This window comes from Aricia agestis, chromosome 11 (assembly GCF_905147365.1).
Source record: "Aricia agestis chromosome 11, ilAriAges1.1, whole genome shotgun sequence".
Taxonomy (NCBI): Eukaryota; Metazoa; Arthropoda; class Insecta; order Lepidoptera; family Lycaenidae; genus Aricia; species Aricia agestis.
This window is the reverse complement of record NC_056416.1, coordinates 6,677,750-6,694,044: the sequence shown is the minus strand read 5'-3', so window position 1 is coordinate 6,694,044 and position 16,295 is coordinate 6,677,750. Positions and strand designations below refer to the sequence as shown.

The 16,295-nt window shown below is 36.0% G+C and overlaps 1 protein-coding gene across 6 annotated transcripts in view; it reads left to right on the top strand.

Annotated features, from left to right (window-relative positions):
• Positions 1 to 16,295, top strand: part of LOC121731550 (diacylglycerol lipase-beta) — a 128,569-nt gene that overhangs the window by 17,551 nt on the left and 94,723 nt on the right. For 4 of the 6 annotated variants that reach the window (XM_042121029.1, XM_042121027.1, XM_042121028.1 and 1 more), the window contains exon 1: positions 14,981 to 15,396. The exons of 1 other annotated variant lie outside the window; for it this stretch is intronic. The gene's annotated coding sequence lies outside the window, so the exon portion shown is untranslated. Of the gene's footprint in view, positions 1 to 14,980; positions 15,402 to 16,295 lie in introns of those variants that run through there. One more of the 6 variants, XM_042121024.1, reaches the window with a different exon arrangement.

Here is a 16,295-nt window from a genome sequence, read left to right as displayed (position 1 = left end):
AACTTATTCTATAGTTTTCAATCAACATTCAGTGATTGACCACAGTTTTGTTTATTATGTGATCAAAGGTTTACAAAATAAAGTATGGACAGCTTCAAAGGGTTCTAACTTCTAAGTCTGCTGAAAGTATCGGAGACTTTTGATGATGGGCAAGTCAGCCACTAGTTAGTGACAAAACGTTAAAACTTGTATGGACCGTAATTGCTGATAAAATACACCCATCAACAAAGTCTTCGAGATATTTGTATTTTTGGAATATCTATCCTGTCAGGAATTTTTGAAGACAGCGTATGGAACAATGATAGCTTATTTTTTTGTATTTAAAAAAACATATTATTAAAACACTTTTCCGAATTTTATCGTTTATAAAGCAATCACAGCCCACAGGTATCTGCAATCATGAATATCAATGATAAGTCAACAAATCTTTATTTTGTTTTATAAACTGAAAATTTCATTCGAATGAGATATTTTTATTGATGATTGTCAAATTAATAGTAATAATTTATACTGATCGATGTTTGGTATTATTTTTACTACAAAATATTTTTTGTGCTCTGCTGCGGTATGACGCCCAGTCTTCTTTGCAATTTAAAGTCATTATTTTCAGTCGTTTAACTTACTAAAAACCCTTAAAGGTTTTTATTTGTCGTTATGTTTTTTGTCATTATTTGTTATATTCACAAGATAACAAAAAGCGACAATATTAAGACTATGCAATCAGTAAAAAGGTTCCAGGAAAGCAACCAGCCCCTAGAAAATGACATATCCATGCCGAGGAGTTTCCATCAAGTATAATCTGAATCCATATTTTTGTATTGCGGTCTGGCAAATGCGGCAGATTACTTTTCATTGCTTGACAGACTGATATTGGTAACACATTATAGGACGAATGATGGCTTTCTTTAGCCGGCCGCGGATGTCATACTCACAGCGGAATTATTAAAAGAAACACGTGATTTTAGTTAATCGAGATGAAATAATTATAACAAGTAGAGTTTTTACCAGCACCGGCGCCAGATACAATTTTTTGTGTGTAACAGCATGCCAACCATGGGGTTAATCTTCTAAATTCATTAAAATTATATGGTAATCTGACATGAATTTTGTCTATTGTGACTAAAACTAATGACTACAAAAAGCTTTGAGGTGTAGTGTAATGTAAGATTTTCCACTAAGTTAGATGACAGAAAAGTTACCTTAAATTGCAAAGAATATTCGGCTTCATACCGTAGCAAGGTAGACAAAAGGCAATTTCAAGTAAAAACTAGGCACAAACATTTAATTACAGGTATAATGTATGCCAACATCAATTAGGACTAAATAATTATTATTTATTAATAACTTGACAATCAGCAATAAAAATGTAAAAGATTAAATAAAGATTTGTTGGCCTACGTTTTATATTTAAGGTTATTCTTCCATTTACTGTCTTCAAAAATTATTGATAGATTTTTATATATTTCATAAAATACAAATACATTTAATAATATACGAATATGGAGGTGAAGCTTGTTGTAATACTTAATCTTGGCCCGAAAATCTTAATCCCTAGCTTTGATAAGATCCAATATAATATAATAGGATAATATGTAAAATGTAAATAGTCGCTTCTATAAAGTATGGTACGGCCGTGCCCGTTCACTCGAGACTTGGTTGGACACTGCCGTGACCGCAAATATGGTATTTAAATAGTATTTTACTGGAAAGGTGTTGGCAATCGCTGAAAATCATATTTAAAGTATTTTCGCATCGTTAATCTTTGAATTTTAAGAAAACCCGAAAAAACCCAAAAAACCCGGGTACCCGGGTTTTAATTTAAAAAAAACCGAAAACCCGGGTTTTGAAAATTGGGTCCGGGTTTCGATGCCCTAGTTTAAAACCTTCCCTGGACTTCTACGAATATTTTAAGACTAAAATTAGCCCAACCCGTTCAGCCGTTTTCGAGTTTTAGCGTTACTAACATAATTGAAAATCCATTTTTATATATTTGACTTTTAAGTATTATCACAAATCTTTTGTATGGGAGTATATAAAAGTGTTGTTTTTAGACTTTTTCAGGAAATTTAATTTAATTTTTTTTTAGAATTTTTCTCTCCGTAAGAACCATCCTCGTACTTCAAGGAATATTTAAAAAAAAGAATTAGTGAAATCGGTCCAACCGTTCTCGAGTTTTGCGCTTAGCAACACATTCAGCGACTCATTTTTATATTATAGATTATTGTCATAGATTTAGGTACCATGACAGTAGATAAGTATATAAATTTGCTATTTTTTTCATTATCCCAACAATCGGCTGCTTTTTTTGATAAGTTTTGCCAATTAAAATATGACACTGCGTAAGAGGCGCGCGCGTGCGCCACGACCCACGAGTCAGTTCGCGGCAACCATTGAATCGCCCCGACGTTGGGGAGTCTCGTATGTACTTGTAGCTCGGCGGCGGAACGGCGGAGTGACACCCCCCTGGTTAGGTCCCAACAGGACAATTAAGTAATTAAAAAAACTTGAGAGGTGTCAAGGGACACCCGGATGGAACGAGGTTATTAAAAAATAAAAATAAAGAGAGAGAGAGAAACACGCGCTACCGCACGGCTTACAACTATAACATTTTTGCTCTAGTTCAAATTCAAATTCTCTATTAAGCATACAATAATATATGCAATAGTATAAAAGCTAGGTAGCGTACATCCATGCTAAGTAAAACTTGTGATAAGGCAATCAGACAACGGATGCACGCCGAACAATTTTAGCCTCATATTTACACATTCACATTTCACACACACAATCACACTACACTTTATCACGTAAAGTCTCTTTCGGCGACGTGATGCGCGCTTCGTTCGGGAGCCTCCCTCGGAACCTCCGGTAAACTACATCGGCGGGCCAGAACTCCTCGAAGATGGATAAAACTTGAACGTCGGCACTCTCACCACAAAGGAACTGAAATTCACTTTGTGGCGAGAGTGCAGACGCTCCACCCGCCGTGTAGGTGGTCTTCTCGCGGATGTAGTTGTAATATACCGACACATTTGTGTCATGTCGTTACAACTTTTTCCGTCTAGCCCCCTTTCGCAACGCGCGATAAGGAACTTCGTTCCAAAAAAACATTAAATACGTGTTCTTAGAATGTTATTAGTTATTACTTATTATCGTGGACATGTCTGTCGAAATGCGATAAGGGTGAATCCGGATACAGTTTATCACCAGTCTGGTGTGACACAGGGCTCGTATCTACCCGGAGCCGGTTGACCCTGGCCCTACGCAGCCCTACACGGCCCTATATGGCCCTACAGATATTTTTAAACTTCGAACAAATCAACGCACCGCTTGACTTAAGAATTGGAAGCAAGAAATGAGGTCAATAACCGCTTTCGTCAGCCGGTGACAATTTTCGAACGAATATTTTTAAAGTTTGAATTTTGAACTATAGCAGGTAAGTATATCTCTTATCTATACTAATATTATAAAGCGGAAGAGTTTGTTTGTTTGTTTGTTTGTTTGAACGCGCTAATCTCAGGAACTACAGGTCCGATTTGAAAAATTCTTTCAGTGTTAAATAGCCCATTTATCGAGGAAGGCTATAGGCTATATTTTATCACGCTAAGACTAATAGGAGCGAAGAAATAGAGGAAAATGTGGAAAAATCTATACTATAATATTATAAAGCGGAAGAGTTTGTCTGTTTGAACGCGCTAATCTCAGGAACTACTGGTCCGATTTGAAAAATTCTTTCAGTGTTAGATAGCCCATTTATTGAGGAAGGCTATAGGCTATATTTTATTTAGCTATGGGTACTTTTTATATTAAATAAAATCTAGTTTATTATAATATTGCTGATATATTTTTAGGTGCTGACTGCAGACAAAATTATGACATCGATTTGTGTAAGTATGCGAATCTTATGTCATAGAGATATTGAGATTTGCATAAATCTGTACTTACATGTGAATGAATTTTGTGATTAATTGGAGATTTTCTACTTTGCAATAATTATATTATCAAAAACCGTATCTATTTACTAATAAAGAATATATTTACACGGGTTTGATATTAATCTTTGTCTGGGTCTAGTATTACATATAAAAGGCAGACTAACACAACCAACCATTGAATAGTTATACGCGCCGTAAATATATAAATTAGGTAATTATTGGTAAGAGGAAAAAAGTATTAGAAATCATATTGTAGTACAGGTTATACCTGCGTAAAAAAACAATTAGTGGGTTTCGTGGTTTGTAAAAGAAGAACGAAAAAGGAACAAAGCATGTGTTGTGCTATATTTTTGCAAGACAACTCTAGCTCTACTAGTACAGCTCTCGTACAAATAGCGACCGGACATAGCAATAAAGGCATCTTCCTACGCAGGTTGCCTTTTGTTAGTCAATTTCCTCCCAAATGACATCTGCAAACTGCAGCTAAAATATACCTCGATGACTTATCAAATTATATTGTTTATATCCTAAGATCCGACCGTAAAATCCTGCATGAATCGTTTTTTTCGATCAAATATATTTTAAAATAATCTTTAGAACGTATAGAATGGATTAATGTTGGGTTGCCTTGTTAAAAGTAGCCGCAAGTACCTCTAATTAAGTTTAATGTTCATGAGATGACTGCATAATTTGTATGTATATTTTTTCGCGATGCAGTCGCTAGCTGTGTGCTTTGTATGGAGTTTTGTATGGAGTTGCAAATGCGACTAACGCACGTTAGTAGTGATGCAGTCATGCGCTTCATAGTCGTGCGTAGGGCATCGAGACCGGGTTTTCCCGAAACCCGAAAACCCGGGAAGACCCGGGTTTTGGGGATCACGAAAAAACCCGGGCTTCGAAAATGGAACCCGGGGTTTTCGAGCTTTTCGGGTTTTTCGTTTTTTTGATAATTATTAAAGGCAAACCTGATTTTAAGCATGTATAACAAAGTAACATACAAATAATTTATTTTTATAACATATTGTATAGGTTTAATTAATATTTTAAAGTAAAAGTTTCGTTTTAAGTGCATTAAAAAGTAATTGTCACAAAAATATTTATTAATAATCTATACTAATATTATAATTCTGCAGAGTTTGTTTGTTTGTTTGTTTGTTTGAACGCGCTAATCTCAGGAACAACTGGTCCGATTTGTAAAATTATTTTACTGTTGGATAGCCCATTTATCTAGAAAGGCTATAGGCTATATTTTATCTCGCTAAGTAGTCTTTCTTAGCTCCTATTAGTATAGGAGCTAAGAAATAGAGGAAAAAGTGGAAAAAACGTGGAAAATTATATAAAAGGGCTTATTTGAACGCGCTAATCTCAGGAACTACTGATCCTATTTGAAAAATTCTTCCAGTGTTAGATAGCCCATTTATCGAGGAAGGCTATAAGCTATATTTTATCACGCTAACACTAATAAGAGCAAAGAAATAGAGGAAAATGTGGAAAAAACGGAGGGAAATTATTTGAAATTGCTTATTATCTTAAGAACTACTGGAGCAATTTTTATGTTATTTGGCAAACAAGAAGAATAGACCACGTGAAGGGACAAAGGCTAGTTTTTGCGGAAAAATGTACGGTTGCGTTAAATTTCTAAATCTGCAAAGCTGCGCGGAACATCTATATTATGTAATAAAATCGTAGGAAAGTCAATTCTGTACATTGAATATTTTTGTACAATAAATAATACTTGGGATGTGATCTACTATGCTAACGCGGACGAAGTCGCGGGCAACAGCTAGTAATACATATTTTGAAAACCCTACCAAAGCTATTCAATGTAAAAAAGCCGAGTCACTCCAAACTATCTATCCATTGCAAAAAGTTTTCAAATTTCATATTAATACAAGTCTTGTTAAACTTACTTTATAGTTTTCAATCAACATTCAGTGATTGACTATAGTTTTCTGTATTATGTGATCAAAGGCTTACAAAATAAAGTGTGGACAGCTTCAAAGGGTTCTAAGTCTGCTGAAAGTACCGTAGACTTTTGATGATGGGCAAGTCAGCCACTAGTTAGTAACAAAACATTGAAACTTGTATGGGCCGTTGCTGATTAAATACACCCATCAACAAAGTCGTAGGCATTTTTGGAATACTTATCTAAAAACCTGTCAGGAATTTTTGAAGACAGTGTATGGAACAATGATAGCTTATTTTTTGGTCTTAAATAAAACATTTTTTTTTTTTATTTTTTTTTTAAATTCTTTATTTATTTTTCCTCACAAACAGTCTTAAGCTAGATAACATTTTTAATCAGCATAGTACATACATAGGTCTGTGAGGAGCTGGTGTTTGTGTTAGGCCAAAGCCTGTGGTACAAATCACCAGGTCCCCAACCTCGGACAATACAGTGAGACAAATCAATAGTTACGGATACGGAATTATTAGAGACAAAGGAAAAAAACATACATAATGATAAAAGATAGACAAAACAAGTAAAACTAAATTAACAACTAGTTATTAATGTGAATTAAATTAAATTATTGAAACACTTTTCCGAATTTTTCGTTTCTGAAACAATCACAAATATCTACAGTCATAAAAAATCAATGATAAGTCAACAAATCATTATTTTGTTTTATAATCTGAAAATATCAGTCGAATGAGATATTTTTATTGCTGATTGTCAAATTATTAGTAATTTATTATACTGATCGATGTTTGGCATACAGTATTTTTACTAAAAAATATTTTTTGTGATCTGCTGCGGTATGACGCTCATCAGTCTTCTTTGCAATTCAAAGTCATTATTTTCAGTCGTCTAAATTACTAAAAAGTCTTACGAGGTTTTCTTTTGTCGTTACGGTTTTTTTTATTGTTATTTCAATTATTTGTAATTAATGTGAAACCATTTTGTATTCCAGTATTGCAGTCTGACAAATGCGGCAGCTTGCTTTTCATTGCTTGAGAGACTGATGTTGGTAACACATAATAGGACGAAAGATGGCTTTCCATAGCTGGCTGTCGATGGCATACTCACTGCGGAATTATCAAAACACGTGATTTTAGCGAACTCAGATGAAAAAAGGGGGTTTTTATCAGCACCAGCGCGAGAGACAATTTCTTGTGTGTATTCACAATTACACCATGATTGATCTTCCAAACTCATGAAAAGCAACCTTCCGCATTTGCCACGTGGTCTGATCTGGTCAACTAATTGTGACTAGAAGGTATTTTGTGACTAGAATAAATAACGACTTTTTGTCGTTGTCGTTTCGTCGTCGCTTTAAGGGATTTTCCAGTAAGTTAGACGACACAGAAAAGTTACTTTAATTTGCAAAGATAATTCGGTCTTAAACATAGTAAGTCTTCTGGTCTATCTACAGCAGCCTATCTACAGCAATTTTAGCTAAAAACTATGGCGCTAAACTTTAATTACAGGGACAAAATATGCCAAACATCAATTAGGATTAAATACCTATTAATAATTTGGCAATCAGCAATAAAAATGTAAAAGATTAAATAAAGATTTGTTGGCATAGGTTTCATAGTAAAGGTTATTCTTCAATTTACTGTCTTTAAAAATTCCTGATTTATTAATACAATATTATGTAATTTGGAGGTGAAGCTTGTTCTAATACTTAGTTTTGGAAATCTCTCTCTTGGAAAAAATCTTAATCCCTACCTTTAATAAAATGCAAAATTATATAGGAGAGGTAAATAGTCGCTTCGATAAAAGTATGATACGGCTAACGGCCGTGCCCGTTCACTCGAGACTTGGTTGGGCACTGCCGTGACCCCACACGATGGTGTTTCAATAGTATTTTACTGGAAAGGTGCTGGCAATCGCTGAAAATCATATTTAAAGTATTTTCGCATCGCTAATCTTTGAATTGTAAGAAAACCCGAAAAAACCCGAAAAACCCGGGTACCCGGGTTTTCATTTCAAAAAACCCGAAAACCCGGGTTTTGAAAATCGAGTCCGGGTTTCGATGCCCTAGTCGTGCGACTGCATCGCTACTAAAAGTCGCAGTGGGCGAAGGCCCTAAAGGTCATAGGCAGATTTTAAGGTGAAAACTTTTTAACTGTACTTTTTGCACGTGCCCAATTCATGTTAGGAATTAGGATGCTTGACCTAATTAAAAATTCGTAACACAGAGGGAGAATAGAGAGTGGTACTGGGTACAGAGAGAACAACGTAAGTATAGAACCTCCTTGTTCTATCTATGTATGTCGCCGAGGTAAAGTGAAGTAGGCACTACCTACTTCACTTTTTCATACTTATCTACCCATCCCATTTTTCATCAAGTCTGCGGCGCACATACAATCTGCGTGGCCGCGCCATGCAGATTGTATGTGCGCCGCAGACTCGATCACACAAAAAGTGTGTCGTCTGGGATCTCCCTAAGTTTGAGAACCGCTGCTATAAGTGAGTTATAGCGTATGCTAGATTTCCTTTGCCGGGAATCGAAAACGAAAGTGTGTCGTCTGCGATCCCTTATTGAGTGGCTTTTAAGAAGAAGCATTTTTGACGGACCTAAAAAAATGATTTTTCTTTAAATTAATTGTCTTCATGCTGGTGTCTGTTGACATTTCTGAAAACAATTTAAGTATCCCTTGCGTATGTAACAAGACCTTTGCGAAGCCCCAAAGTCCCAGGGCTCCGCGGAGGACACTTTGAGAATGCCTGTCTTCATATCATGCCCTTATTCGAATTCACCTTGCTTATTACATTTTGCCTCGTGTCCGAGCTCTCATTTCGATCAGGGCATTAGCGAAGCTTTTATCAAGAAAACGTTGCATCATAATTCATAACGTTCCACGTGCAAAGTCCCACAAACTTAATAGGAAAATTGTTGACACGAGTGACAATCTACCCCAGCTGCTGTTTCACACTATGTGCATGTAAAATTCATTTTATGGAGAGCATAATAACAACACCGTCTTGTATTACATATTATAAGCGGAAAGAATATATTTTAAATATTAAGATTTGGCAAAACGTGGTTTTTATGTTTCTAATATTATGTCTAACGCTTAAAAGTTAGATTTTTACGTGGTAGAGCCACGCTTCGGCACGAATGTGCCGGCTCTACCGGAGAAATACCACGGGCTCACAGAAAACCGGCGTGAAACAGCGCTTGCGCTGTGTTTCGCCGAGTGAGTGAGTTTACCGGTGGCCCAATCCCCTACCCTATTCCCTTCCCTACCCTTCCCTATCCTTCCTTAACCTCCCCTATTCCCTCTTAAAAGGCCGGCAACGCACCTGCTGCTCTTCTGATGTTGCGAGTGTCCATGGGCGACGGAAGTTGCTTTCCATCAGGTGACCTGTTTGCTCGTTTGCCCCCTTATTTCATAAAAAAGTGCTTTATTTAAAAAAATATACACTTAACATCTTTTTTGGGAGTCTGCGGACGATAAAGAAAATATAGGTTTTTGGGAGTCTGCTGATGATAAAGAAAATAGGTGAAGCTTATGTGATATTTAGCCAAAAAAACATTCATAAAAAGTACAGATAACTGGATCGATTTTGCAATTATTTAGAGCGTTAAAGTTGGACTAAATAGGAATAAAGTTTAATGCCGTCTTTTCGCAATCTATCTAACTTTGTTGTGACTAAACTTCGAGACTTAAGAGAGCGCACATATTTGAGACACGACAGTTTTTAGACAATCTTGTTTCACATAGACGAGTCAGCTTTACGATTAAAGAAAAACAGTTGTGTCTACCACGCGGCGCATACCAAGACGAAACTGTTTTGTCTACGACGACGCAACGCATACATCAGACTAGGTACACCGCTAGACAGTTTTGTCGTTGATGTGCGCGCTCGCATACACTTCAAAGGGACGCCGACAGTCGTTAGTCAGACTTGTCGCGTTGCAGTTCTTGTACGCATTAGACAATTTTGTCTATGAGACGTTTTGTTTCAAATGTGCGCGTCTAGTACTTTTTATTATGCGATAGTCTGTCTAAAAACTGTCGTGTCTCCAATGTGCGGTCGCCCTAAAACCGTATTTTTGTTACTTATACATAATATTATTATTTATTTGTAACCCCTGACAAAAACTACAAAAGGAAAGTTTGACGTGTCTATCTGTTTTGGGACCATTGTTTACGTAAAACAATGGTCTCGGTGACTATTCGAACGAAACTGATAACATAATATTGGCTGTTGTTAAAGGCATCCCATTGGAACTATTGACAGGACTTGTCATAGGACAATGTATGCGCTGGTACAGTAGATTTCACAATATCATGTATAGTGCTCCAAGGCTTTAAACGAATGTGGACGGGGCGCCGGGGCGCTGCTGGTAAAGGAAGCTGGTGTCGTCTGTCAAACACATGTCAAAAATGACGTTTTTCTAGTAATTCATAATAATTTGACATTCGTCAGATTGACAGTTTTGACAATTCATTTGCTGAATTGATTGAGAGGAATTGCTAAATGTGACCATTTTAGCCCCGCTGAACGGGTAGCACACTGCCCAACGTGTCTGTCAATTTAGTGTGCGTCTTCTAGTATACTGATTATACGTCATATAGTGTATAATAGTTAAATAAAGCACTGACGATTCAAACGTTAGGTAAGCCTGTAGGAACATTTTAAAGTATAAAAAATAAAGCTTCATATTTTCGTAACTAAGCTTCGCAGATATTTTATTTTGCACTAAACTAAATAATTTAGTCCTTGTTGTCTAAAATATATTTATAATTTACCTAAATAAGCAATTTTCTGAATATATTTTCTTTTTCAAAACTTTAAATGGCTGTAGTTTCTGAACCCACCGCTAAAATAAAAAACGCTCTTGTTATTTTTTTATCAGTTTTACCTTTTTTTTTTTTTCCCGGAGGGGGAAATGCATTACGCATACCACCCAGGCGCAGGGGGCGACCCGAGTGGTTATGTGGGACTCCCGTAGCTAATGAGACCACGGTATACCCACTAAAACCCCCCCCCCCCATCTTCCGCCACGCCGCGTATTGACGGGGCCACAGGAACGATACACACATCTGCGACCCCGCCAGCGGCCCGAAGACTCCACGATGGGCGCACAACACGTGCACCCTCCTCCTCGGCCCCCACCAAGGCTGTAGCAGACGCCCCCCGAGTCTGCTACTTGGAGGCCATGTGGCAGATCAGTTTTACCTAATGCAAAAAATCTATTATGTCTCCATGTAGCTAGAATGACTACACAATTAGCACCTTCCCCTCCCCTACTATAGTGTATTAAATAAAGTTTAGAATGGATCACTTCAATAAATCATTTCATCACATCGCCTCGTCGCTTTGCAATATGAACTTACCCTGACTCTACATCTATAAGGGACGTTTTGTTAAAACTATTTTTCAGTCAACAATAATTAAATGTATTATGACTGTAAGTATATAATATTGGGTTTGTATGGTAACAATCAGAAATATCTAAGAAACGTTCAGTATGTTGTGTCATTAGTTATTACATATCAATTAAATACATTACAAACTTAATGGTACACGTGTAAATAGACAGTTATGATTTAAATGGTTTTACTTGGAAATATTCAGGGCTTACTGTACTCTTTAGTAACTATGTGACAAACCCGGCGTACTATCGACCTTACTTTTATCGCAATAAAGGCTCAAAGGTACACCGGGCTTGTCGACTGTAGTATACTCGTTTCATTTATTTGGTACAGTTACGCTCGATGGAGCATAATAATAATATGGTGCCTTAGACCCACGTCAGATAAAAATAGCTTATTTTCGTAGCTCTCCCCAATATTGCCCGTCTAGAATGTCACACGTGTGACTTTAGGGGAGGGGGCCAGGCCCCCCTCATTGTTTATTTCCAAACCAACTAGCAACAGCCTAGTTATAGCCACGATTAAACTACCATGGTCTTAACCAGACCAGTAGCTTAGACCCTTTCGAAAAAAAAAAGGTGCCTTAGCTTTTCCTTGACAAGCTTGTTAGCTACCGAGGATACTACCACTTTACTAAGTAATATCATGTCAACACAGACCAAAAAATATATATAATAGTGACTGCGTTTTTACTGAGACGACTCTGCCTATATTTTACACGCACGCGTTCATATTATGCATCAAACTACGCTAACTTGCCTCAACTGCTAATACCCCAGTAGAATTAGATTTTTTTTAAAATTAATTATAGTCAGATTTTTTTGCACCAGTGTTTAGAAGAGGTCACAAATAGCTTAAATTAAAAAACTCGACCAAATCCGACGAGTGCGTTAGCCGCCATATTGGTTTGAAGGTCCTATCTTTTTTTAGCTAAGTATATCTCCTTTATTTTATTTTTTTAAGAAAATGAGAAGGGACAAAAATTATCACAAATTTGATTCTCTACAACTTTAGTCCTTATAATTTTTATTGTAGAATCAATATTTACGAAAATGACTGCAAAAAAAAAAGTCAAAGTATAATTTCGACCTGTTCGACCTGAATCGCGATTATTGTCAAACACAGAAATAAACTTTTAGCTCAACTTTCAGCTTAACCACAGTTAAAATTAAGACTTCGCTGTCTGTCCGTCTGTCTGACAGCTGACTCCAGGCTTCAAGAACGGTGATAGGTAGAAACTTGAAATTTTCAGATATTATGTATTTTGTTTCCCTCTATAACAACAAATATTAAAAACATATATTATATTTAATATTTGATGGGGCTCCCACATAACAAACAATATTTTAGTGCACTAAGACAATTAAAATAAGCAATAAATATTTAATTGTATTTGTACTTTAATAATGAATAATAAAATTAAAATAAAATAAATATTCAGTCCTTACTCCTTGTGCGGGCCATTTAAAATTCTTTCGCGGGCCATAATGTGGCCCGCGGGCTTGGGGTTGAGCAGCCTTGCCCTAAAGTATTATCACTTATTTTTGTTACACCCTGTAGATGATAATGGTTGGGTTGCACCAACTAACTTTAACTATAACTGTAACTTTAACTACAATGCAAAATGTCAAATCTTTGGTTAAAGTTAAAAATGGACGCCATCAAGACGCCATATTTAACCATATAACCATTATAGATCTCGACAAGGTTTTAAATGCACGTGGCGAAAAAAGGAACTAACGCTGTCATCATACAAAAACGCCATTTTTGACAGTTCTCCATTACCAGCAGCGCCCCCGCCCACGTTCATTTATAACCTTGTTGGACCAACTGTCATCTGTCAATTTCTCCGGTCAAAGTTAAGGTTAAAGTTAGCCTGAACTATAACCATAACTTTAACTTTAACTCTGGTGCAACCCAACCTTAGTCTAGCAAGGTGAAGCTGTCATGTGCTGTCAAAATGACGCTCGCGCTATTAATGTGTACAGCTTGCAAAAAAATTTAACAATTTCTCTTACAAGTCACAACTCACAGCCAATAGAATCTAAATTGTTGGTGGATTTGTATCATCAATATTTAAAAGTGCTGCGTCACCATTCTAATAGGATTGGGATTTGGGAGTTGTTTAAAAAAAAGCCGCAAAACAAGAGCAATTTATCAAGTCATTTACCAACGGAGTTTTATACTCCTAAAACTAAAACTGTGGTATGGAATGTAAATATAGGTAGCAGAATGGTATAATTGTTTTGATTCTGTCTGGACTCTGAGCTAGTCGGGGCCTGGCGTCTCTCTTTTCGGAGTCTTGAATGTATGTATTTGAAATTTATTATGTCCCCAGTAGGTATGCTAAGTTAGTTCAATGTCTAATAAAGTTGGTTCTAAACTTCGATCACTAATATACAAGATACACAGTCCCATACAAAACCTCTCGAAAATCTGTCGCCGAGTAAAAGTGTTTAAAAAAGTATACATTTATCTAAAATCAACCTTAATAATAGTTATTAAAGATCTTTTTATAAAACAATGTACAATGTGTGTTTACAAAGCAATAAATTTTTACGAACGACGCACGCTTCAAACTAAATTCAACCATCGTCCATATTATGTCTTAAAGTTTAAATTATTACAATTCCAAAAAAGCACTTCAATAATTTTACGGCCGCACGTCGCCGCTGGAACAGGGTGAAGTGAAGTATGAGCGGAGTCGAACTGTTCAACATTTTTTGTTGATTGTAATAATTTAATAGTCCATTTTTTAATTTTTCCAAAGTTTAATGTATAAAGTGTGGAGTAATTATTTTTACTTGTAATATTATGTTGTTCTAATATGTTTAATTTTATAGTTAACTAAAATATACGTGTAACATAGGACGCTCGCTAAAGTCAGCTTGAAAAATTGTTCGCATCTTTGCCGTGCTATAACTGATATCCAATCTCCACATCTAAGTGGATCTCGAGGAAACCTAAAAAAAATATATTCCTCAATAAAATAAATAATAATTAATAGCGACTCCACCAAATGGAACAGAAACACAGTGTATAACCCGAACATTTCAAGTGGGCATGATAAACTACGATAAGTACCTTTAGTATGAGTATTCGCAATTGAGATGGTTTATACCTCGTGTTGATTTATTTACAACTTAATTTTAAAACTGTTTTTTGTTGATTTCTTAACGAAATACCAATATTTATAATACAATTGTATGAAATATATTAGGATAAAATTAATACTTACCGGAAATATGAAATTCCATCCTTTTTTTGCGTTTTAAACGTATGATTTTTATAATTGTTGAACGAGCACTGGGACATGTTTCCCAGCGGAGCGTTCGAGCACTACTAAATCGAAAGTCCACCAGAATGTTGCGTTTGGTGCTCTTTTAGTGAGGTCGTTTTTTGCCGCGGACTGTGTATCTTGTATATTAGTGATCGAAGGTTCTAAAGCAATTAATGTGTACACGTCTTATAGGCAATAATATTTTATCAAAGTGAAGGGTTAGGCTACGAAAACACAGACCCTACAAGGGTAAGCAATTTAACCACTTCGTAGAACTCTATCGGCTGCCAATTTCTTCAAAGTCGATGTGAGGCTGTTTTTAGAAGTGGAGTATCGAAAGGTCATAAGTGCGGTGCGGCGCGCCGCCCGGTCCGACGCGGCCTGCGGCGGGCGACGCGACGGCCGACGATCGCGTTCATTCCGCGGGCTGCCGGTCGCCCAAGTGCACGTGTCGGACGCCAGCTCCGTCGTTTCTCAATCCGTAAACAAATGATTTGACATAAACTCATTTATTTGTAACTGAAAATTAAATATACGATAACCGACACACGATACTGAAGTGTGTTATTGTTTGCTAGTGCTTAAAACTAGTCGGCCGGTGGCAGTGTTTTGTGAAATTGCATTTGTGACAGAGTACGTGTATTTTGGTGTGCCGTGCTAAGTGAAAGGAGCTTACCACGAGTTTGTGCAATTCTGTGTCTCGTTCAACTGTGTTACTGTGTCTAGAACATCCAGCTTGTTATGGAATCAAGTTTTAAATGACATTTTAATTTTTAAGTGACAGTGAATCGTTCGATCATGCTTTCCGACTAGCATCGGAGATTTCTCCCTGAGGTGTTTAATGATAACGATAAGTGAGTATTATTATTAATTAATTCTACTACTTGTTGCTTGCTTAGTTTCAGTATGCTTTGCTCTTTATTGTAGATTTCGTCGCTTAGAGAACCTTGTTCATTTGTGACTACTTTTTGACTATGGCACCGATGTGCCGCTTTATTATAATAAAAATACTTATTTAATATTTGTACTTGCTTAAGTAAGTAGGTATGTAGTTATGCAGGATTTATACTTGTAGTGCTACTTGCTACCGTACAAAAAACAAAGCATAAATTATTTTTTACAAGAACATTACAGTTGAGTTAATAACGCCTTTGTTACAATTACAAACTATAAATTTTATGTTTCTTCTGACCTTACTATTTGGACGATGATGAAAATCCATTATTACAGATTTTAAGAAAAACATGAAAAACCTGTATCTTTAAAGACACAAAAATATTTTTGAAGTTTCCATTACTTAATTTAAATTTATTTAAAGATGTTGTGGTGTTTGATAGTTACTTAATAATCATACCCCAGTAGAGTTAGATTTTTTTAAAATTAATTAATAGTCAGATTTTTTTGCGCCAGTGTTTAGAGGATGTTACAAATAGCTTAAATTCAAAAACTCGACCAAATCCAACGTGTGCGTTAGCTGATATATTTGGTTTGAAGGTCCAATCTTTTTTTAGCTATAAAATCTCCTTTATTTTTAATTTTTTTAAGAAAATGACAAGGATCAAATTTGTCGCAAAGAATCATGGCCAAATTTGTATAGGAGCTGGACTCGACTTTTATTTTTGATGTCCCAAAATAAACTATAGTTAGATTTGGTTGTTCTTATGCTCTAAACATAATTTCGTTTGAGAATTATGTCTAAATAGCCACGATTTTTTATAATAATTAATAACGTTTACAATTATTTTGAG